We start from the raw sequence: 23,373 nt of genomic DNA, 5'->3' as shown, positions 1-23,373 counted from the left end.
GTCAAGTCTTCTTCCACCCCCACTTATCCCCATATACCATCTTCTACTTCCCTGAATCCCCAGAAAAGGTGCAGAATTAATTCAATGGAGGAATGATAGCCTTCCAACAAATAATCCTGGAGCAATGGGACATCTCCAGGCAAATAAATGAACCTCAACCTACATCCTAAATGTTATATAAAAACTAATTCAACATAGATCACAGACCTAGATGTGAAATGTAAAAAAAATACAAAACACAGGAGAGAATCTCTGGGATATAGGCAAAGCATTCTTAGATTTAATTCCAAATGCATGATCCATAAAGGAAACATTGATGTTGGACATAATTAAAGTGAAAAACATTTTCTCTGTAAAGACTCTATTAAGAGAATGAAAAAAACAGAAACAAAAACTACAGACTGGGAGAAAATATTTGCAAAATGCATAACCAACAAAAGACTAGTTTGGAGAATAAAGAACTCTTTAAGCTCAACAGTAATAAAATGAACAGTTTAATTAAAAATGGGCAAAAGATGTAAAGAGACATACATACATAAAGATGGCAAATAAGCACATGAAGACTTTCAATGTTATTAGTCATCAAAGAAATGCAAATTAAAGCCACAATGAGATATCACTATATACCTATTAGAATGGCCAAAATAAAAAGTAGTGACAACACCAAATGCTGGCGATGATGCAGAGAAACTAGATCACTAATAGCCTGCTAGTGGGTGGGGAGGTAAAGTGATACAGTTACTCTGGTGAGTAGTTTGGCAGTTTTTTTTGTTTTTGTTTGTTTGTTTGTTTGTTTTATTTTATTTTTTACAGAGACAGAGAGAGTCAGAGAGAGGGATAGATAGGGACAGACAGATGGGAATGGAGAGAGATGAGAAGCATCAATTATCAGTTTTTCGTTGTGACACCTTAGTTGTTCATTGATTGCTTTCTCATATGTGCCTTGACCGTGGGCCTTCAGCAGACCGAGTAACCCCTTGCTCGAGCCAGCGACCCCACATTCAAGCTGGTAAGCTTTTGCTCAAACCAGATGAGCCGGCGCTCAAGCTGGCAACCTCGGGGTCTCGAACCTGGGTCTTCCACATCCCAGTCCAATGCTCTATCCACTGCGCCACCACCTGGTCAGGCAGTTTGGCAGTTTTTTAAAACACTAAACATATAACTGCCATATGACCCAGCAATTGTACTTGTGGGTATTTTTTGTGGAGAAATGAAAACGTCAGTTCACACAAAAACCTGTATGTGAATGTTTACATTGTTTATAGCAGCTTTATTCATAACAAATGGCTACAAACTGGAATGAATCCAGGTTTCCTTGGAATACTACTCTTCATACATGCAACAAGCTGGACACATCTCTAGAGGTTTATACTGAGTGAAATAAAGCCAGTACCAAAAGATTGCAACTATATGATTTGCCATTCTCTTTTTTTTTCTTTCTTTTTCTTCTTTTCCAAATGAGAGGAGAGAAGATAGAGAGACAGATTCCCACATGCACCCTGACCAGGATCCAGCCGGCAATCCCCATTTGGGATCAATGCTCTGCCCATCTGGGGCCATGCTCACAACTAAGCTATTTTTAGCACCTGAGGCAGAGGCTCCAGGGAGCCATCCTCAGGGCACAGGGGCTGATGCACTCAAACCAATCAAGCCATGGCTGCAGGAGGGGAAAAGAGAGAGAGAGAGAGAGAGAGAGAGAGAGAGAGAGAGAGGAAGAGAGAGAAAGAAAGGAGAGGGGAAGGGGCAGAGAAGCAGATGGTCACTTCTCCTGTGTGTGCCCTGATTGGGAATCAAACCTGGGACATCCACATGTTGGGCTGATGCTCTACCACTGAGACAACTGGCCATGATCTGACTTGCCATTCTTGAAATAACAAAATTATAGAAATTGAGAACCAATGAGTGGTTGCTAGGGATTAAGGAAGGGGTGGGTTCAGAAGGGGAATAGGTGTGTCCTAAAACGGCAATGTGCAGAGTCCTTGTGCTGATGGAAATGTTCTGTGTCTTGATTGTATCAGTGTCAATATCCGGGTTGTTATATTGTACTATGGTTTTGCAAGGTGCTACCATAGGGGGAAATTGGGTAAAGGGCACATGTATTATTTTTTATACCTGCCTGTGAATCTACAATTATTTTAAAATAAAAAATTCAATTAAAAAATACATCCTTCTGTAGCCAGTCTATCGTTTTCAGCGTTTATTTTGCAGAAAGCAGCATTCAAACCAGTGACAATAAAGATTTATCAATGGAGTGTGAATTTTAATGTTCTCCAAGCTTTGTTCTCATCTGTCACTCAATTAGGGGTCTTGCCTACTGAGATTCCCCTAGGCGCTTCCAGTCCCTCATTTATTTAATATTATTATTATTTGTTAATGTTCCCATAGGGTAATTCACTCAGCTTCCAGGTTGCCCTGGTAACCCAAGAATAATGTCCCCCATTTGCTATGAAGAGAAACTAGAAAAATTATTTGCTCAGGAGCCTCTGAATGCAAGACCCACAATTCTTTCCTCTCTCTAGATGAATGATTTGGAATTACTCTTATTTTTCCTGATCATTACATTCAGCATCATCTAGCATCTATCTTAGGCCACTTCAGAAATCGCCACCATTTGGAAACAAGAAAGGACTTGCAAATCCAGTATCTTACCTGAACCTGAATCCCCTCCATTCAGGGGTCAGCTTGGACAGAGCCAAGATTTCTTTAGAGCCCACAAAGGGGTTGCTATGGATTCAAGAACAGCGAGATGAGGGGGGTTCACTCTCAGCAAAGAAAGGGTTTTGCAATTTTCCTGCTGCTTCTGGGAATAGCAGACCACATCTGGAGCAGGTGTGGGGTGGAGTGGTGAGGGGGCATAGCTTCTGGCTTTAGATGCTTCCTGTGTGAGAATTATCTCCCTCAAACCAGGGATAAAACTAGCAACTGAAACAGGCAGCTGAAAGGCAAAGGCCTTGGTATCTTTCTTTCACAGTGTATTCTGTGGCTGCTCTGTGATGGTGTCATTGGGAGGAATCGGTGTCATAGAAGATTCTACTTCTAATTTCATCATTTAAAGAACTGGGAGAAGGGAATCAACATGTTTTCAACTTTAAACACCTATTTTGTGCTGGGCACTATGCTGGATGCTTTGCTGTGTCTTTTTATTTTTTATTTTTATTTTTACAGAGACAGAGAAAGAGTCAGAGAGAGGGAGGGATAGACAGGAATGAAGAGATGAGAAGCATCAATCATTAGTTTTTTGTTGTGCATTGCAACACCTTAGTTGTTCATTGATTGCTTTCTCATAAATGCCTTGACCGTGGGCCTTCAGTAGACAGAGTAACCCTTGTTCGAGCCAGTAACCTTGGGTCCAAGCTAGTGAGCTTTTGCTTAAACCAGATGAGCTCGTGCTCAAGCTGGCGACCTCGGGGTCTCGAACCTGGGTCCTCTGCATCACAGTCCGACGCTCTATCCACTGCGCCACCGCCTGGTCAGGCACTTTGCTGTGTCTTAATTCATTGAATCTAAACTCTTGAACCTTCAAAACCACTCACTGAAGTAAACAGTGGATGAGGTAAGAAATGGATGAACACCACTACATAGATGAGGGGAGTAGGGGTCAAGGAGGAAAAGTGACTCGCCCAAGGTCACACAACTGGTAAGTAGTGGAGCCTGAATTTAGAGCCAAGTCTCTTAGAATTCAAAGTCTGTGTTTTTTCTATTCTGTCACACTGCCCAAGAGGTAGTTTAATGTAATGACTAACTGGCTAAGAGTGCGGGCTCTGCAATTAGTGGAATGTCAGTTCTATCATTAGCTTCCTGATTCAAGCTGTGTGACCTTAGGCAAATAATTTTTTTTAAAATTTTACTTACTGATTAGAGAGAGAGAGGGAGGAAGTATGTGTATGCGTGTGTGTGTGTGTGTGTGTGTGTGAGAGAGAGAGAGAGAGAGAGAGAGAGAAACATCAATTTGTTCCACTTATTTATGCATTTATTGGTTGATTTCTATATGTGCCCTGATCGAAGATCTAACCAGCAACATTGGTGTATGTGGATAGTGCTCTAACCAATTGAGAACCTGGCCAGGGATTGGGCAAATAATTTAAATTCTCATTTCTTCACCATTATAGATGAGAATTAACAATTGCTTTTGGGCCCTGGCCGGTTGGCTCAGTGGTAGAGTGTCAGCATGGTGTGTGGACGTCCCAGGTTCAATTCCTGGTCAGGGTACACAGAAGAATCACCCATCTATTTTTCCGCCTCTCTCCTTCTCCCCCCCCCCCCTTTCTCTCTCTTTTTCCCCCTCCACAGCCATGGCTTGATTGGTTCGAGCTCATCAGCCCCTTGGGGCCCTGGGGATGGCTTCCTGAAGCCTCTGCCTCAGGCATGAAAAATAGCTTGGTTGCGAACCTGGCCCAAGATGGGCAGAGCATTGGCTCCAGGCAGGGGTTGCAGGGTGGATCCTGGTTGGGCGCATGTGAGAGTCTGTCTATCTCCCTTCCTCTCAACTGGAAAAGAAGAAGAAGAAAAAGAATTGCTTTGGGACCATAGCATTGTTAAGGAGTTTTCAGAAGATTTTGCATTTAAATCATGTAGAGAGTGCCTGGCATTTTCCAGAGATGGAAAATGTTAGCAATGATCTGTTTCCAAAGAGTATGCCAGTTTGGTTCCCAGTTCCATCTCAGAGCACTGTATCAACCTTCATTTTCCCAGAACGACTCAGAACTCACTTGCTATCAATGCTCTTGTTTCATTAAAGATAGGAATCATAATTTGCGCATCGCCAAATGCCAGGCACTGCACTAGGGGCTTCACCACTTTCATCTCATTTAAATGAACTGAGAGGCAAAGTCTAGCTACGGAAAGGGTGCTCAGTCCGTCCTGCTGTCAGTGGTTGCTTCAAGGCAAAATGAAATGCATTGCTCCTTATTGAAGTACAGCAGTAACAGCAACAGGTACATTTGCTGAAGGCTTATTAAAGTCAGGCACCCTGCCAAGTGCATTACTAACAGTGAGCTCATGGAATCCTTTAGGGAGGGGCTGCTACTACAGTATCCCTATTTTACTGATAAAGAAACAGAGGCTTAGAGAGGGTAAATAACTTGCTGTCATAGCTGTTTTGGTTCAGGTGGACATTGATTTATGTCACACATTTCTGAGGGGTGTGAATTGCAAAGATGCCTTGCTTTGGGAAGTAAATAGCTCTATTCCCCAGCTCTGCCCAGTTTCTCCAAATCTTGGTACTTCAGAGCCTGGTCTTTCAGAAAGGGACTCTGGCTAGGACAACTTGACGCTAAAGATCAGGAAATTTGGGCACGTATTGGTGAAGAAATGGCACTAGCAGAGCTGGCCCTCAATCCCGGTGCTCAGACTTTCAGGCCAGGGCCGTCTAGTAATTAAGCAAAAGGGTGAGGAACTTCAGTCAGGAAAAGGAAGGGAGGGACCGTGTATCCTTCATTTCCTCACCTGCGAAATGGGGTGAGGACGGACCCCCTCTTTAGTGGTGCTGGGTATGTGGGTGTGGCCCAACTCAGCGTTACCCTCCCTGTACTAGGAATATGACGCTAGAAAGTGGGGGGAGGGCCAGAGCATCCAAGAGTCCCCAGAGGTGGTGGTGGGAGGGGATGTTGGGAGCAAAGGCGGAGCTTCAGAAGCCAGAGGCGGGGATTCGAGAACTCGGGGCGGAGTTTGGAATTTTATGCGTTAAGGGAAGTGGCGGGGTAGTTATCCTGTGGGTGGGGCTCCTAGACTTTGCGGAGGGGTTTTGTGGTGCGGAAAGGTCAGTTCTAAAGCAATAGGCGGGGAGCCGGGTTAAGGGAGTCAGGAGGCTGGCCGACTTGGATGGATAGTAGGCTGGGCTCAGAGGAGCTGATGTTCCGAATTCAAGGGGCTCTTGGGGATCTTTGAGATACTGGGGATATGGCCCTACAGAGCCAAGCAGGTCAGTGGGCGGAGCTCTAAGAACTCCGCTCCAGGTTATGAAGAGCAGCGGGCGTGGCTTGGAGGCGCTTGTGGGCGTGGCCCTCCCGCCGCTGAGATGACTAGTGGGCGGTACGTGCGCTTGGGCACTGCCTGCCTCCACGGCCCACCTGCATCCTTGGGCGCGACCAGAGGGGGCGTTAGGGAGAGGAGGCAAGGATCACAGGGTGGGAAGCGCACTTCCCTGCCGGAAGTGGGCGTGGCGTGCCGCAGCCCGGCGGCTCTTGTTGGACGCGGTGCGGCGCGGGGGCGGAGTTTGCGTGCGGCGGCGGGGGCGGGGGTGGTGGCGGCTGCCCACGCCCCTCCCCCGCGAGGCGCTCAGTGCCAGGCGGGAGGCGACAGCGGTTGGAGGCTTCGCCGGGCTTTGCAGCGGGGACTTCGGCGGCGGCGCCTCAGGCACCTCGGCCCTGGTGAGCAGCACGCGCCTGGCTGGGTCGCTTGGGAGCGAGAGGACCTGACCTCTCAGCAAGTGCCGGCGCCGGCTGACAGAGGCCGGCGGGGTGTGGGGAAGGGCCCGTGTAGGGGGAGTGGGCTGGGGTGTGCGCGCGTGGTGCGGGTCCTTGGGCCAGGGGCTCACCGTGGCCGGTGTGCAGGGGGTTGGAGTCGGGGCTGCTACCGGGGGCTCTGGCCGGGGACGGAACCGCTTGACCAGAGGCGAGTGAACCCGGGTCCCTGTGGGGAGGAGACTGCCCAGGGGAAGCTTTTAGGGGTACGGAACCCTCCTGGCCGGGTGAGGAGCCGCGGGCTGAGGGGGCACTGGGCCGGCCGAAGAGGGTTTTTAGGGGTCAGGGACTCTTCTGGTTGGGTGGGGTCTTGGGTGGGGAGGGGCTGCTTGAGCTTAGGGCGCAGAGCTGCGGGCGGGTTTCTGAGCGGCCCTTGGGAGCGAGTGGATGGGGCGTAGGCAGGGTCCGGGTTCGTGTGTGGCAGGGGCGAGCTGGGCCCTGCCTGGGAGGGGCGAGGGTTACTCCCCGGCCTGGGTGTTGCCTGGCTTTGGGTGCAAGGATATCTCTGAGCTCTGAGTATCTGGGTTAGGGGTCGGGAAAGGCGGAACTGGGCCGGAGCTGGAGTAATGTGGGTGGGGGCGGTTTGGGAAGAGGATGAACCCAGCGGTGGGAGCCGAGGGCTGGGGCTAGCGGGGTGGGGATGGGGGGGGGCGGGTGGGAGGAGAAGAAGAATGAAGCAGAAATGCTGCTGAGTCGGGGGCCTGGAACGTCTCAGTGAACTGGGTGATTCAGAAATGTGCTCCTCTAATAGCGGAGCAGCTGGCGAGGGCGCAGTAAAAAGGAGCGAAGTGCAGGTGGGGCTCCGCTGCGCTTAAATGACTGAGGATGAGGTCAGATGTGGAGGGTGGAAATGCAGGAACCGAGCCCGCCTGCCTGTCCACACAGGCGCGCACACACCAGCTCTTCAGTCTCTTAAATGATTTGAATGTGTTGGGGGAAGTGGTAGCCTGCGGGAGAGCCGAGAAGAAAGGGGCTTCCTCTTGGGGAGAGGCGCTGGCCCTGCCATCCTTTTTTGGGAGTGTTCAAAGGGTTTTCATCGCTGGAAAAGGAAACGTAGGCTTTACTGCCTGGTGGTTTAGAATCACATCCTATATTTGGCCTTAATGTAGGCTGTCCTTGTTTTGTGGTGTCTGAAGTCCTTGCTCTACATGTTGCAAACGTGGGATTTGGTGTGAGAAGCAAATTGCAAGTTGTCTTCCTCCCCCAGGATAGCAAGGTACAAAGACCTTTCTTTACATATAAGACATTTTGAAAGACTTGAATATAGTGTGTGTTTTAACTGGCACTGTGTGTCGAATGTATTTACTTTTAGGAATAGTTATTATTCCTAAAAGTTAGGCTCTCTTACCTATAGCCTTCCTACCTGGAATTACATTCTTAAACTATACTTGTAGGGCTCTTCTTAGTCTCCCTATATAATAATGCACTTCATTGTCCTTATCTAGCAGAACTCTCTTCTGACACCAGGGCCTGCTAGAATAGTCAGAAACATGGTTAAATATAAGCAGTTGCTTTGTACCAGTTGTAAAATATTCAATTGTAAAATAGATGTTTATATTACTTCATTTTTTTATTTCTTTTTAATGTTTATTTATTGACTTTAGAGAGAGAGAGAGAGAGAGGAAGGGAGAGCGAGAGAGAGAGAGAGAGAGAGGCAGGAACATTGACCTGTTCCTGTATGTGCCTTGACTAGGGGATCAAACCAGCAACCTCTGTGCTTCCAGATGATGCGCCAGCCAACCGAGCTATCCGGCCAGGGCAGTTTTCTGCATTCCCTATAAAAATGGGTAGAAGAGGATAAAGGGTGTGATAAGTGGTTATGGAATAAGATTTGACTTGGGGTGGTGAACATATAGTGCAATGTATAGATGATATGTTATAGAGTTGTACACCTAAAACCTATGTAATTTTATAAATCAAGGTCACCCTCATAAATCCAATGAAAAAAATAAATAAGTGAAATAAAAATCAAAGAATAAAGAAATGGGAAAATATATTTGAAATTCAATTTTGTGTATTTTAGAAAAGTAATTTAATGAAAACTAATTCTTTTTTTTTTGGTGTGAACCTACATTTCCGAGTCCTAGTGTTTATTTATTTTTTATTTTTATTTTTTATTTATTCATTTTAGAGAGGAGAGGGAGAGACAGAGAGAGAGAGGAGAGGCAGAGAGAGAGAAGGTGGGGAGGAGCTGGAAGCATCAACTCTCATATGTGCCTTGACCAGGCAAGCCCAGGGTTTCGAACCAGTGACCTCAGCATTTCCAGGTCGACGCTTTATCCACTGCGCCACCACAGGTCAGGCCCGAGTCCTAGTGTTTAGATATGAAGCCTAATAGTAACCTTTGGGTCTCAGAAATTGCATAAATAAATAGAAAAAAGTCAAGTAAAACTGGAAATTGAGTTGTATGTTCTGTCTTAAAGGGCAATGTTGGTGACAGGCAATAATTATGTGTACTGAGAATCAAACAATGATTGGTATAAAGGTCAGGTACACACCTTTTTTTATTTTTTATTTTATTTTATTTTTTTTTGCATTTTTCTGAAGCTGGAAACAGAGACAGTCAGACTCCCGCATGCGCCCGACCGGGATCCACCTGGCACGCCCACCATGGGGCGATGCTCTGCCCACCAGGGGGCGATGCTCTGCCCATCTTGGGCATTGCCATGTTGCGACCAGAGCCACTCTAGCGCCTGAGACAGAGGCCACAGAGCCATCCCCAGCACCCAGGCCATCTTTGCTCCAATGGAGCCCCGGCTGCGGGAGGGGAAGAGAGAGACAGAGAGGAAGGCGCGGCGGAGGGGTGGAGAAGCAAATGGGCGCTTCTCCTGTGTGCCCTGGCCGGGAATCGAACCCGGGTCCTCCGCACGCTAGGCCAACGCTCTACCGCTGAGCCAACCGGCCAGGGCGGTACACACCTTTTTGACAAATCTGGAATGTGCCCTGTCTATTTGTTTTTGATTTTTGTAGAAGGTACATTAAAGCCTGATGAATTTTAATAGACACAGACCAATAAGATATCACTGCATACAGTATTGAATTTCTCATGATCATTTGTTACTTTGCCTGCAAAACAGCATTTATGTCTGTTACTTTATTTATGATTTATGATTAGCTTTAAGTTTGAGTAATAGCACTTTTTAAACACCGTTGGATTTTTTTTTTCTTAAGTTTTATGCTTAATGCACCTGTCACTTTTGGGATCCACACCAGCCAGGAGGAGGAGCTTCACTCTGATGCCTATGAAATGGAACGCTGAATGGGACAAATGATCAGTTCTTAGTTATGTAACTGGGAATGGAAGAATCAGTTCTTTTCGATGGCAAGTTTTCTTAATACTTTGATTTGCCATAAACTGGTGCTGTAGAAACAGGTATTATTAACGAGACTGTTTTATCTTTGATTTTCTTAGAGGTGCCACACTAATAAATTTGGATGCCACTTTCATAATTAGAGTACACATCCATGTGTATTTTCTATTTGATGGGTTCTCTGTGTTATCCTGAGTTATGACTCTTTTCTGACACTTTTATGTCTTTTTAAACTTAAGATGCCTTTTTGTATTAGACATGGAAATCGTCATGAATATTTCAGTATGACCTAGTACCTAGAATGTTAAGTAATAGAATCTCTCTGGGTTTTCACTGTCCTAGTTCAGATCCTTTAAAGTGAGTGAACAAGATTATATATTCCTTTTTTGAGGCCTTATTTTGTATTTTAATAGTGTGTAATGGAATCTTTTGTTTTATAACTGCTTTATTGAGATATAATTTACATACCATACAATTCACCCATCTAAAGTGTATAATTCAGTGGTTTTTAGTATACTCACAGAGTTGTGTAGTCATCCCTACAATTTTAGAATATTTTCGTCAGCCCAGAAAGAAACCCCATACCCATTAGCAGTCACCCCAGCCCCATTCTTGTCCCTCCTGTGTCCTAGGCAACCACTCATCTACTTTTTGTCTCTGGATTTGCTTATTTTAGACATTTCATGTAAGTGGAATGATACAGTACGGGTCTTTTGTTTCTGTCTTTTATTAAGCTTAATGTTTTCGAGGTTTATTTGTGTTATAACATGTATCAGTACTTCATTCTTTTTTTATGATTGAATAATATTATGTTGTATGGATATACCATGTTTTGTTTATCCCTTCATCAGTTGATGGACTTTGGATGTTTCCCTTTTTTGACTAGTGTGAGTAATGTTGCTGTGAACATTCATGTACAAATTTCTCTATGGACATATGTTTTTGTTTCTCTTGGGAATTGCTGGGTCATGTTGGTAACTCTATGGGAACTCTTAAAGGAACTGCCAGACTGTTTTCCAAAGCAGCTACATTTTACAATCCTACCAGCAGTGTATAAATGCTTCAGTTTATCCTCATCCTTGTCAACACTTGTTATTCTCTGATTTTTTGGTTTTGGTCATCCTCATGGGTGTGAAGTGATATCTCATTGTGGTTTTGATTTACATTAACCTGATGGCTAATGATGTGTCCAGCATCTTATGTGATTAGTGGACAATTTTCTATTTTCTTTTTTTTTTTTTTTTTTTTTACAGAGGCAGAGATAGACAGGGACAGACAGACAGGAACGGAGAGAGATGAGAAGCATCAATCATCAGTTTCTCGTTGCGCGTTGCGACTTCTTAGTTGTTCATTGATTGCTCTCTCACATGTGCCTTGACCGCGGGCCTTCAGCAGACCAAGTAACCCCCTCCTGGAGCCAGCGACCTTGGGTCCAAGCTGGCGAGCTCCTTGCTCAAGCCAGATGAGCCCGCGCTCAAGCTGGCAACCTCGGGGTCTCGAACCTGGGTCCTTCCGCATCCCAGTCCGATGCTCTATCCACTGCGCCACCACCTGGTCAGGCCAATTTTCTATTTTCTTTGACAATATGTCTATTCACATGCTTTGCCCCTGTTAAAATTGGGTTGTCTTTTTATTGGTTGGTTATGAGTTATATTCTGTTAACAAGTGTCTTATCAGAGATATGATTTGCAAAAATTTTCTCCATTCTGTGAGTTGTCTTCATTTTCATTTTTACTGAGGTATAGTTGACATAGCATTTCTTTTCGCTTTCTTGATGGTATCCTTTGAAACACAAAAGTTTTAAATTCTGGTGAAGTCCAATTTATGCAAAACAGAGTCAGAATTGTTAATAATGTAGTTAAAAATTATTTAGACCTTGTCATATTCTTATCAATATTTTAATTATATAAATTACAAGCCAAAGGTGAAAGGATTAGGGAAAGATTTGAATTAGTCCTAGATCAAAAAGAGTACATGAGGGAACAATGTCATTTTGCTCTTTAAATCCTCTAGTACTCTCCCACCCCATTGTCTACGGCAGGGGTCCCCAAACTTTTTACACAGGGGGCCAGTTCACTGTCCCTCAGACCGTTGGAGGGCCGGACTATAAAAAAAACTATGAACAAATCCCTATGCACACTGCACATATCTTATTTTAAAGTAAAAAAAAAAACACAAAACAAAACGGGAACAAATACAATATTTAAAATAAAGACCAAGTAAATTTAAATCAACAAACTGACCAGTATTTCAATAGGAACTAGGCTCCTCTTACTGACCACCAATGAAAGAGGTGCCCCTTCTGAAGTGCGGCAGGGGCCGGATAGATGGCCTCAGGGGGTGCATGTTGCCCGCGGGCCGTAGTTTGGGGACCCCTGGTCTACGGTTAACATTCAGCCTCCTTAATGTGGCTACAGGTCAAGGCGTGTCTGATTCTAGCCTCCTTTCCTGATTCCAGCCTCCTTTCCCTCTACTCCCCTTGCGATTTTATCCCCACTGCCACTCCCTGAAACATCACAGCCTTCAGATCTTCTTGTGATCTGCTTACTATCCTGTCCCCTGTCTACTTGCTGAATCCCACTTGTCCTTTGGGACCTTCCATGAAACCTTACTCCTCGCAGGCAGACATTGTGCCTCCCCTCATGCATAGTACACTCATCACTCTGGTCTGCTACAAGGAAGTGGACCTGAACTTGAGCTTACAGTCTGAAAGGTGTCTTCTCACTGAAGGTGGAATGCGGGAGAGAAATTCATATGGAAGGCAGACCAGATTCTCAAGCTCACAACTTGGTCTCCACTGCCTACTGGGTATTTGCTGAATGAATGGTTATTGAAGTTAACTGGGAAAATCCAGAGGTCAGTGAGTTTCCCTGATTCTTATTCAAAAACTTTGTTGCCCATGTTAGAATATGAAGGGTAGAGGTAATTCCCCTCTGCCTTTCTGACATCCAAGTCCAGCTCTTACCCCAAAATTGCTCCGATTGTAAAACTGAGTGTTTGGGACATTTTCGTGAGGGCAGAACATAATCATCCAGGTTCTTCCCTCTAATGAATATAATGACTGGCCCACAGCCTTCTCAGGAGAGCCGATGGCCAGAGAGCATATTTAGTTTGGTACTTTCAGCCACACCAAATGCAGCAGGCCAACCCTGATGGTATCCAGTCGTCAGTGCTGGAACTTCACCTCTGCAGGCCCGACAAAGGGTGTGAACAGGGTTTTAAGGACGGTCCTTTTTTCATTTTGTTCATGCTGTCTTACTTTTATCAGAACATCTGACTCAAGTACTAGTTTTAGTTATAGTTTGTGTTTGTATGTCCACTTTTAATACTTTAGTTAAAAATACTTATTTTCTTCTTGAGAATTAGGAGAAACTAGCTGGCCATTTGGGGTACATTTTCTTTATTGGGGGGATACATTTTCTGCCTTGGGTTCATTGAAGTGGTTGGATAATGACAAGGTAATAAAGAAGGAAGAAAAATACTTTATGTAGTTTTTTGCTCTAAGAGAATTTTGTATTTAGAGAAACTGAATCAATGAAGGGAGCAGGCCTTCAGAGCCAGACTGAGCTGGGTTTCACGCTTGGCTTCATTTCTTAGTTAACTGTTAGTTTGCTGATTACCTTACCTCCCTGAGCCTCAGTTTCCTCTTCTGTAGTATGGAGATGTTAATGACTGACTACCTTGGTCTGTGTTATTGTCAACATTAAATGAGAAAAAGTATAGGAACATACCTAATGAGTAGCACTGAATAAGTTTGTATTTCTTTGCTCTTCACTCTTAAATGTCTGTTAATGAATGGAACTGCAGAGAATCTAGTAGGTTTAACACATTTTATTCCTGATGTTAAGCTATTTGTCTGTGACTTCCCACTCCCACCTCAGCATTTTAGACTTTGAATCAAAGTTGAATCACTGAAGAGGAAAAAAAGTCTAATTTTAGGATAGGAAGGTGGTGAAAATGAGGTAGTGTTTTGCCATTTTTCTGAATTGGAAATGTCTGTACAGACAAGCTTCTCTTATTCAGGCTTTATGCTGTGTTCATACTGTGTCTGTCTTTCTGTCTATTTTAAGGAAAATGGTTTAGTTCCTGGCAAATGATGCATCTTGAGGTTTGAAAGGAGATTGCACTGCAGTGTGTGAGATACTCATCTGTTTATAATATGAATGGCAACATTGTTATAGTGTAATATTCTGTGTGCTAAAAGAGCCACTGGAGTTTCATGGGGTGTTAAATTAGGCTTGTCATTTGAATCTTACATTAATAACAAAAGTGGATCCTCCTGTTTGCCACAGTAAAGAGGAATTAAATCAAATTGATGTCCAGGTCAGAGAGAGAGAGAGAGAGAGAGAGAAATGGAATCTAAGTGGGTGTAGGAGGCTTATATTTTGTATGACTGAAGGCAGTAATTTCACAGTACTACATATTTATTTTTCTCCCTTTGGTCATACAATCATCTACATTTTTTAAAGTATGAATAAGGGATTATATACCAATATCTCAATCAACTTTAATTTTTTTAAAGTTTATTTATTTATTTTAGAGAAGAAAGAGAGAGAAACATCGATGTGTCATTCTACTTATTTATGCATTCATCAGTTGTTTCTTGTATGTGCCCTGACTGGGGATGGAACTCGAAACCTTGGCATATTGGGATGATGCTCTAACCAACTGAGCTTCTTGGCCAGGGCTCAAGAATCTTTTAAAGTACCACTTTTGGCCTGACCAGGCAGTGACACAGTGGATAGATTGTCAGACTGGGACACGGAGGACCCAGGTTCGAAACCCCGAGGTCGCGGGCTTGAGCACGAGCTCATCTGGTTTGAGCAAGGCTCACCAGCTTGAGCCCAAGGTCGCTCGCTGGCTCGAGCAAGGGGTTACTCGGTCTGCTGTAGCACCCCGGTCAAGGCACATATGAGAAAGCAATTAATGAACAACTAAGGTGCCACAACAAAGAATTGATGCTTCTCATCTCTCTCCCTGTCTGTCTGTCCCTATCTGTCCCTCTCTCTGTCTCTATCTCTGTCACAAAAAAACAAAACAAAACCCACAAAAAACATTTTTTGGGGATTTGGGAGTTTATTTCTCAGTTTCAGTGGTTCTCTTTCTTGAAGGTCCATGAGAATCAGCTATAGACCTTTGTACATACATCTGCCTGGGCTTGAGCTCCCTTGTGACTCTGAATCACAGCCAGAGTGGGAAGTACCTATCTGGTCTTACAGATGAGGTGACTGTGGTCACAGGAGCTTGAGAGACTTGCTCAAGATCAGGAACTTAACTGTCCCTTGCCTTCTCCCCCAGCCCCTCTCTCTACCTTTTTCCAGGAGTAGTGTGAATTTTTTTTTTTTAAAGCTGGTAGTATGGGTTTATAGTATAGTGTGGGTTAAACCCCTACTTCCCCTTTTTTCGAACAATGTGAATCTGATACTGGTATTCCCTTTTTAGTCCTTGACCCAATGCAGTAGTTCCCTCTTAACCTTCTTCTACCGAAGTCTTTTGCTAGACCTACCTCCAAAGTGAGCCTACTGATACAGTTTTTCTCTTTAGCCCAAGACCACAGTTGGTAGATAATACTAATGGGGTTTTTTTCCTCATATTTTCAGATTGTACATGTATTAAGCTACTAAGCTAGGTCCAAATTTTCAGAAGGCTTTTTAGATGCAGTTATTTTTGAAACTTGAAAATGTATAGAATCTGTTAGATAAGCCTTTGGTAGACTTGATCCATCTTATTTTCTTTCTTTCTTTCTTTCTTTCTTTCTTTCTTTCTTTCTTTCTTTCTTTTTCTTTTTCTTTTTTAAGTGAGAAGAGGGGCAATAGTGAGAGACACTCTCGCATGCACCCTGATTGGGACCCATTTAGCAGCCCTCGTCTGGGGCCAATACTTGAATCATTCGAGCTATATTTAGCTCCTGAGACTGATGTGCTCTGACCAACCAAGCCATCCTTAGCACCCAGGGCCACTGAGCGAACCAATTGAGCCACTGGATGTGAGCGAGAAGAGAGAGAGAAGGAGGAGAGGGAGGAGGAAGAAGCAGATGGCCGCTTCTCCTGTGTGCCCTGACCAGGAATTGAACCTCAGATGTCCATATACCAGGCCAGTGCTCTATCCACTGATCCTACTGGCCAGGGCCTTAATTTCCTAGTTTTAAAATAAAGTTCCTTGACAGTGTTTTATTGATCCATTTTTATTTCTTCAATCTTATAATCTATTAGTAAGCAGTGGTTGTATCTCAAATGTTTCAAAGACCAATTAATATTGCAAAGACACCAACCACTGCATTGTGTCTCGCTAGAGTAATTGGCATCATTAGGCCATTTGTATATGCAGACACTGAGTGTGACAGGAAGAGTACACATCCAGGGCTAAACTACACAGATTGTAACAGGCATAATGAATACTGTTTAGGATGAGCAGAACTTGATCATTGCTTCATAGTGTGGTTATTCTGTCTCTTTGGGATGAACACAGACTGGGAATCTAGGCACATGAAGAGCCTTTTTGAATCATTGTGGAATCAGATGTGTGTCCACGTGTTCTCATAAGTGAATTATTTATTTACTTATTTTTTATTATGTGAGAGGTATGGTGGCAGGGAGGCAAGAGACAGACTCTGGCATGCAACCGGACTGGGATACATCTGGCAAGCCCCCTACAGGGCAACACTTTGTCCATCTGGGACCACTGCTCTGTTGCTCAGCAACTGAGCTATTTCAGCACCTGAGGTGAGGCCATGGAGCCATCCTCAGCAGCCAGGGCCAACTTGCTCAAATCATTCGAGCCATGGCTGTGGGAGGGGAAGAGAGAGAGAGAAAAAAAGAGAGATTGGGAGGGGGGAGAGTGGAGAAGCAGATGGTCACTTCTCCTGTGTGCCCTGACTGGGAATCAAACCTGGGACTTCTGCACACTAGGCCGACTCTCTACTGCTGAGCCAACCAGCCAGGGCATGTCCACGTGTTCTGACAACTGCTGAGGTCTTTATCCTGGATGAACAAAGCTGTGGTTTTTCAGTTTCATTAAAGGCCATAACACACTTGGAAAAGGAAAAATTTGTGAAACCTATGGGAGTGTGTTTTCTACGGACATTGTAGGTGTTCTTGACAAAATCCACAAGCACCCCCTCCTTAAGACAAATGTTTAATCACCATTATTTGCTTACTTCACATGAAAGATACTTAAATTCCTTTTTATAATGGTCAAGCATTCTTTTCTGGTTAAAGATTCTAATTCCTTTCATTCTTAGGAACTTAAAGAATTGGAGCTGATTTATTAATATAAAAACTCAATGCTGCCTGAGTGGTGACTGAAAAATACATATAAACTTGAGCTATCATCTCCCTAAGCAGAAGGATTTATTAGGAGACTAGCCACTTTACAAGCTAGATGGTGAATTAATTTTGCGGTTAGTAGTGTCTTTAGCTTAACATTGTCATCCTAGTTTTTTTTGGCAAGCAAGAGAGAGGCTGGAGCCAACAAGTGCTGGCCACAGCTCTTTAGGGGTGATATTTAATAAGATGTGTGTTGTCTGTTTCAGAAATAGAGTAATCTTTCCTTAGGCTCTTCCTCTATGTCTGCCACTGTTGTTTTGAAGTGCTACTATAGGATAAGATAAATTGGAAGTATTGTGGGGGTTCTTTCCCCTTAAGACTTCCAGTTTGACCTTATGTAATAAAGATGTCTTGCATGCACTGGATTGACTTACATTGTCAAGTGGAACAAATGATGCATCTTACTTGCAAAGGATAGTTGTGGACCATGTGGTTTTCTGAAAGTGAATGATTGGAGAGCCCAGATGTAGTTTCTGTTCTATAGACAGTGTGTACATTCAGTCCCAAGCCTAGGACTGGGTTATGTTCTAAAGAGTAACTCAGTTATTTGGAACTAAGATGCTATTTTTTGGAATAGATTCGGTATTACAAGTGCTGGGTAAGTTCTCATCTTACACTGAAGAAATCTGTTTAATAGACAGCATAGCTTTTGAAACTGTTAATGGTGATAACGAGATTCTGGATCTTAGGAGCTGAGTGTCATGTGAAACAGAAGCAAGAAGCCATGCCCTACACCAGGGGTCCCCAAACTTTTTACACAGGGGGCCAGTTCATTGTCCCTCAGACCGTTGGAGGGCCAGACTATAAAAAAAAACTATGAACAAATCCCTATGCACACTGCACATATCTTATTTTAAAGTAAAAAAAACAAAACGGGAACAAATACAATATTTAAAATAAAGAACAAGTAAATTTAAATCAACCAACTGACCAGTATTTCAGTGGGAACTATGCTCCTCTCACTGACCACCAATGAAAGAGGTGCCCCTTCCGGAAGTGCAGCGGGGGCGGATAAATGGCCTCAGGGGGCCGCATGCGGCCCGCGGGCCGTAGTTTGGGGACCCCTGCCCTACACCCTAGGTGCCTTTCTCAGGCTGTGTAGCACCCAGCAGCCTTGTGCCACAACAGCTCCCCAAGTGCTTCATCCTTCTCTCCTAATCTGAAGCTTCTACTCCCCTGGTTAATCTGATCTCCTTTAAACAGTAGCAAAGTAAATGGTTCAAACTCATTTCCACTGCTGTGTTTCTGGATGGCCACAGTTGACAAACTGTGGCTCGCGAGCCATGTGCAGCTCTTTGGCCCCTTGAGTGTGTCTTTTTCACAAAATACCACGTGCGGGTGCTACCTTGATAAGAAATGTACCTCTGTATATAGTTTAAGTTTAAAAAATTTGGCTCTCAAAAGAAATTTCAATCGTTGTACTATTGATATTAGGCTCTGTTGACTAATGAGTTGCTGACCACTGAAACCATTACTGTTACTACTCAGTGTTAGGATGACTATGGGCCTTATTTATGTTATTTCACTCATGTCCCTTACCCTGCATAGAGGTACAGTATTAATATTTTTAAAAAGGAAGCTCCTTATTGATAAACAGGTCATCTCTCTGAAATTTTGGCATCAGGGTTTTATTTATTTTTATTTTTATTTTTTTGTACTTTTCTGAAGCTGGAAACGGGGAGGCAGTCAGACAGACTCCCACATGTGCCCGACCGGGATCCACCCGGCACGCCCACCAGGGGGCGATGCTCTGCCCATCCAGGGCGTCACTCTGTCACGACCAGAGCCACTCTAGCGCCTGGGGCAGAGGTCAAGGAGCCATCCCCAGCATCCGGGCCATCTTTTGCTCCAATGGAGCCTCGGCTGCGGGAGGGGAAGAGAGAGACAGAGAGGAAGGAGAGAGGGAGGGGTGGAGAAGCAGATGGGCGCTTCTCCTGTGTGCCCTGGCCGGGAATCGAATCTGGGACTCCTGCACGCCAGGCCGACGCTCTACCACTGAGCCAACCGGCCAGGGCCGGCATCAGGGTTTTAAGGGGAAGGCTAAGTGGAGGCACGTGGGATCAGGGAATCTGCTACGTTTTTTCTCCAAATAGTCATAATCCCTTTTTTTCTCTTGCCATTTAGGAACTAAGGCTTGAAAGGGTCTTACATTTTAACAAAGTGGCTTGGTTTCTGTGACCTTTGGGTAGTGGATCAGGGCAGGCTAATGGTTATTTATAATTTGAGGTAACTTGGACTGATTGGCCAGAGCGAGGTGCTGATCTCCATCTATATTTTTATTCCTTTTTTTTAATTTTTAAAAAAATTTTATTTATTGATTTTAGCAAGATAGGAAAGGGGAGAGAGAGAGAGAGAGAGAAAGACAGGAACTTCAAGCAGCTCCTGTATGTGACCTCCAGGGATTGAACTGGCAACCTCTGTGCTTTGGGATAATGCTCTAACCAACTGAACTATCTGCCCAGGGCATTGTGATTTCTTTATAAACTCTTACCAAAAAGCATGTTCTGCAAACAATAGGAAATAATTGACCATTCTTTTTTGTTTTGCCTCTTTGTGGGGTTTGGATTACCTGGTTTCCACGAACTCTGCTCATTCAAACATTTTATGATGCTAAGAGGAATAAGCACTAGGCACCTGATTTTTCTGGGGTAATTAAAATCTTCACAAAGTGTTAATGGCAAGCTTACTGTTTTGATTTACTATAAAAAGGTGCAATAGTTTAAAAAATACATTACAAATTCTAACCCTCAAGTGTGTAATTCTTCATGCTGAATTCTGTGTAGAGACTGAACTCTGGGAGGTGAGAGGACAGGGCATTGGAGAGTCAGTATTTATGGGAAACTCAGAGGAGGTCCTGCCTGTGGGTGTGCAAGACAGCACCAGGCTGATTGGAACAGGTGTAATTGGGGAAGAGTAGTATAAGGTAGACACTGTGTTTCCCCGAAAATAAGACAGTGTCTCATATTAATTTTTGCTCCTAAAGACACGCTAGGTCTTATGGTCTTATTTTCAGGGAAACAGTGTAGGTGGGATGGCCCAATAATGGAAAGTCATTGTAATAGAGTATATACATTTATACTATATATTTGAGTAGAATGTAAATACATATACTTTAGATAAGGAATATGCAAATGTAATTTGTAGGTGTCACTAGTGTTAATTTCTATGCTGATACTAATTATATTTTGTGTTATGTAAGTAGCAATAAAAAAGTAAATATAAGTATGGAATTGGTATTTTCCAGTTTGTGAAAGTGAACACCAGTACCACTATATTGCAAGTTCCTTGAAAGGAAGAGACCATCTTACATTTTTTGTGCCTCTGTCTCCCAGCACACTTCCTGACACAGTCAGTGCTCAGTAACTGCTAGTTGAATAATTGAATTTTAGTTTTACATGATACATGTGTGACAGATTATCAGCTTTTCCATTTTCCTAGGAGATGAAAGGAATAAAGACAAAGTTTCCTATGGTGTAGAACTGCTAATTGTAAACATTTGCTTACTAAATTACATTATGGTAAGCTAAACTCATAATTTTCATCATAAATAAATGTTAGCAAAGTGTTTATATATACATTTCTTTCTTGAAACATTTTATTTGCAAAGCAAATTTTGGAGTTCTGGTTATTTAAGTCATGAATTCTGATGAAAAACAGTGACATTGCATTTTGGTGCCTATTGCAAATTTATGAAGCTGACTTGAATACATTGAAAATATTGGGACCCTGGCTGGTTGCTGCAGTGGTAGAGCGTTGGCCTGGCGTGTGAATGTCTCATGTTTGATTCCTGGTCAGGGCACACAGGAGAAGCAACCATCTACTTCTCCACTCCTCCCTCTCCCCCTTCTCTCTATCTCTTCCCTTCCTCAGCCATGGCTCTACTGGTTTGAGTGTATTGGCCCAGGCTCTGAGGATGGCTCTGTGGAGCCTCTGCCTCAGATGCTAAAAATAGCTCCATTGCAAACATGGCCCCAGATAGGCAGAGCATTGGCCCCAGATGGCGCTTGCTGGGTGGATCTCGGTCGGGGTGCATGCGGGAGTCTTATCTCCCCTCTGCTCACTTGGAAAAGAGAATTAATAAAAAGAAAATATTGGTAGCATGAAATTCTTAGGGTTTTATTTTGTAGTCTAGTTTTAGTGACTTTGACTTTAGAAAAAGAATCAGAGAAGCCACATCCTAGTGGAAGCATGGTTTCATCTTGAGAGTTTTTGTCAAAATGGTTATAGGAAGAACCATAATTTGTGTCAAGATGAGGATTTAAAGTTAAAGTAGCCGTGGAACAGTGCAGTTTCCCATTACTGTCATTCTCTTTTTCTCCAGTTTCTCATTTTAATGCTTTGCCTAACTGGAAAGTATCACAGTCCCACTTGGTGGTTTGTCCTGAGGGGGCTCTAGGGCCAGTCATAAAGAAGTCAAAGGGCAGATCTCAGGGCATTTGAGTAGTTCCTGGAGCTCCAAAGATAGATTCAATGTGTTTGGATTGATTTTAACCTGAGAAATTGACAAGAACTGAGTAAATTAAAGTAGGGTGAATTGTGCACCATTTCAATTACTGGATGGTCTCATCATTTAGAAGTTCATTTGTGCAATAATTAAAATTTCAAAAACGACAGGCTTTGGTTTAAATTGTGTTAGTGATTGATGTGATAAGTGAGCACAAAAAATTATTTTTTGTAATTGTGTGTGTCTGTGTATTTTATTTCTGGTAGTTTTTAGAGCAGGGGTTGGGAACCTATGGCTCGCGAGCCAGATGTGGCTCTTTTTTTTTTTTTTTTGTATTTTTCTGAAGCTGGAAATGGGGAGAGACAGTCAGACAGACTCCCGCATGTGCCCGACCGGGATCCACCCGGCACGCCCACCAGGGGTGACGCTCTGCCCACCAGAGGGAGATGCTCTGCCCCTCCCGGGCGTCGCTCTTTTTGCGACCAGAGCCACTCTAGCGCCTGGGGCAGAGGCCAAGGAGCCATCCCCAGCGCCCAGGCCATCTTTGCTCCAATGGAGCCTTGGCTGCGGGAGGGGAAGAGAGAGACAGAGAGGAAGGAGGGGGGGAGGTGGAGAAGCAAATGGGTGCTTCTCCTATGTGCCCTGGCCGGGAATCGAACCCAGGTCCCCCGCACACCAGGCCGACGCTCTACCGCTAAGCCAACCAGCCAGGGCCCAGATGTGGCTCTTTTGATGGCTGCATCTGGCTCGCAGACAAATCTTTAATAAAAAAAAATAATAACATTAAAAATATAAAACATTTTCATGTATTACAATCCATTTATTTCCTACCGCTCATGTTCATGGTTGCAGGTGGCTAGAGCCAATCACAGCTGTCCTCTGGGACAACACCAAATTTTTATTGGATAATGCGTAATGTACACGAGTCATTGTATGGCTCTCACGGAATTACATTTTAAAATATGTGGCGTTCATGGCTCTCTCAGCCAAAAAGTTTCCCAACCCCTGTTTTAGAGATTACAGAAAATATCTATTTGGTTGTAAAAACATTCTCTTGCCTGACCTGCGGTGACGCAATGGGGAAAGCGCCGACCTGGAATGCTGAGGTTGCCGGTTCGAAACCCCGGGCTTCCTTGGTCAAGGCACTTATGGGAGTTGATGCTTTCTGCTCCTCTCCCCTTCTCTCTCTCTCTCTTTTTTTTCCTTTCTCTCTCCCTCTGCCCCTCTCTCTAAAATGAATAAATAAAATCTAAAATAAATAAATTAATTTTTTTTAAAAAGTTAAAAACAGGCCCTGGCCGGTTGGCTCAGTGGTAGAGCGTCGGCCTGGCGTGCAGAAGTCTTGGGTTCAATTCCCGGCCAGGGCACACAGGAGAAGCGCCCATTTGCTTCTCCACCCCTCCCCCTCTCCTTCCTCTCTGTCTCTCTCTTCCCCTCCCGCAACCGAGGCTCCATTGGAGCAAAGATGGCCTGGGCACTGGGGATGGCTCCTTGGCCTCTGCCCAGGCGCTAGAGTGGCTCTGGTCGTGACAGAGCGACACCCTGGAGGGGCAGAGCATCGCCCCCTGGTGGACAGAGCGTCGCCCCTGGTGGCATGCCGGGTGGATCCCGGTTGGGCGCATGCGGGAGTCTGTCTGACTGTCTCTCCCCATTTCCAGCTTCAGAAAAATACAAAAAAAAAAAAAAAAAAAAAGGTAAAAACAAATTCTCCCCAGTGAGTTACGTTCTTACAGTTTCTTTTACTATGTTGTAGATACTGATATTATGAGGGTTTTTGTTTGTTTGTTTCCCCTTTAGCAGAGAGGTGCACTAATAAGGAAATAGTTTATAGT

At 44.1% G+C, this 23,373-nt stretch overlaps 1 protein-coding gene across 3 annotated transcripts in view; it reads left to right on the top strand.

The window, feature by feature from the left end:
* The first annotated feature begins 5,736 nt into the window (after positions 1-5,736).
* CORO1C (coronin 1C) overlaps positions 5,737-23,373 on the top strand; it is a 94,450-nt gene continuing 76,813 nt past the window's right edge. The window contains exons 1-2 of one of the 3 annotated variants that reach the window (XM_066260327.1): positions 6,287-6,368; positions 7,571-7,677. The gene's annotated coding sequence lies outside the window, so the exon portion shown is untranslated. Of the gene's footprint in view, positions 5,759-6,249; positions 6,369-7,570; positions 7,678-23,373 lie in introns of those variants that run through there. The other 2 variants (XM_066260328.1, XM_066260325.1) reach the window with 2 other exon arrangements.

Source organism: Saccopteryx bilineata, chromosome 2, assembly GCF_036850765.1.
Source record: "Saccopteryx bilineata isolate mSacBil1 chromosome 2, mSacBil1_pri_phased_curated, whole genome shotgun sequence".
Taxonomy (NCBI): Eukaryota; Metazoa; Chordata; class Mammalia; order Chiroptera; family Emballonuridae; genus Saccopteryx; species Saccopteryx bilineata.
The sequence above is the reverse complement of the archived record's forward strand: the minus strand, read 5'-3'. Positions and strand labels throughout refer to the sequence as shown.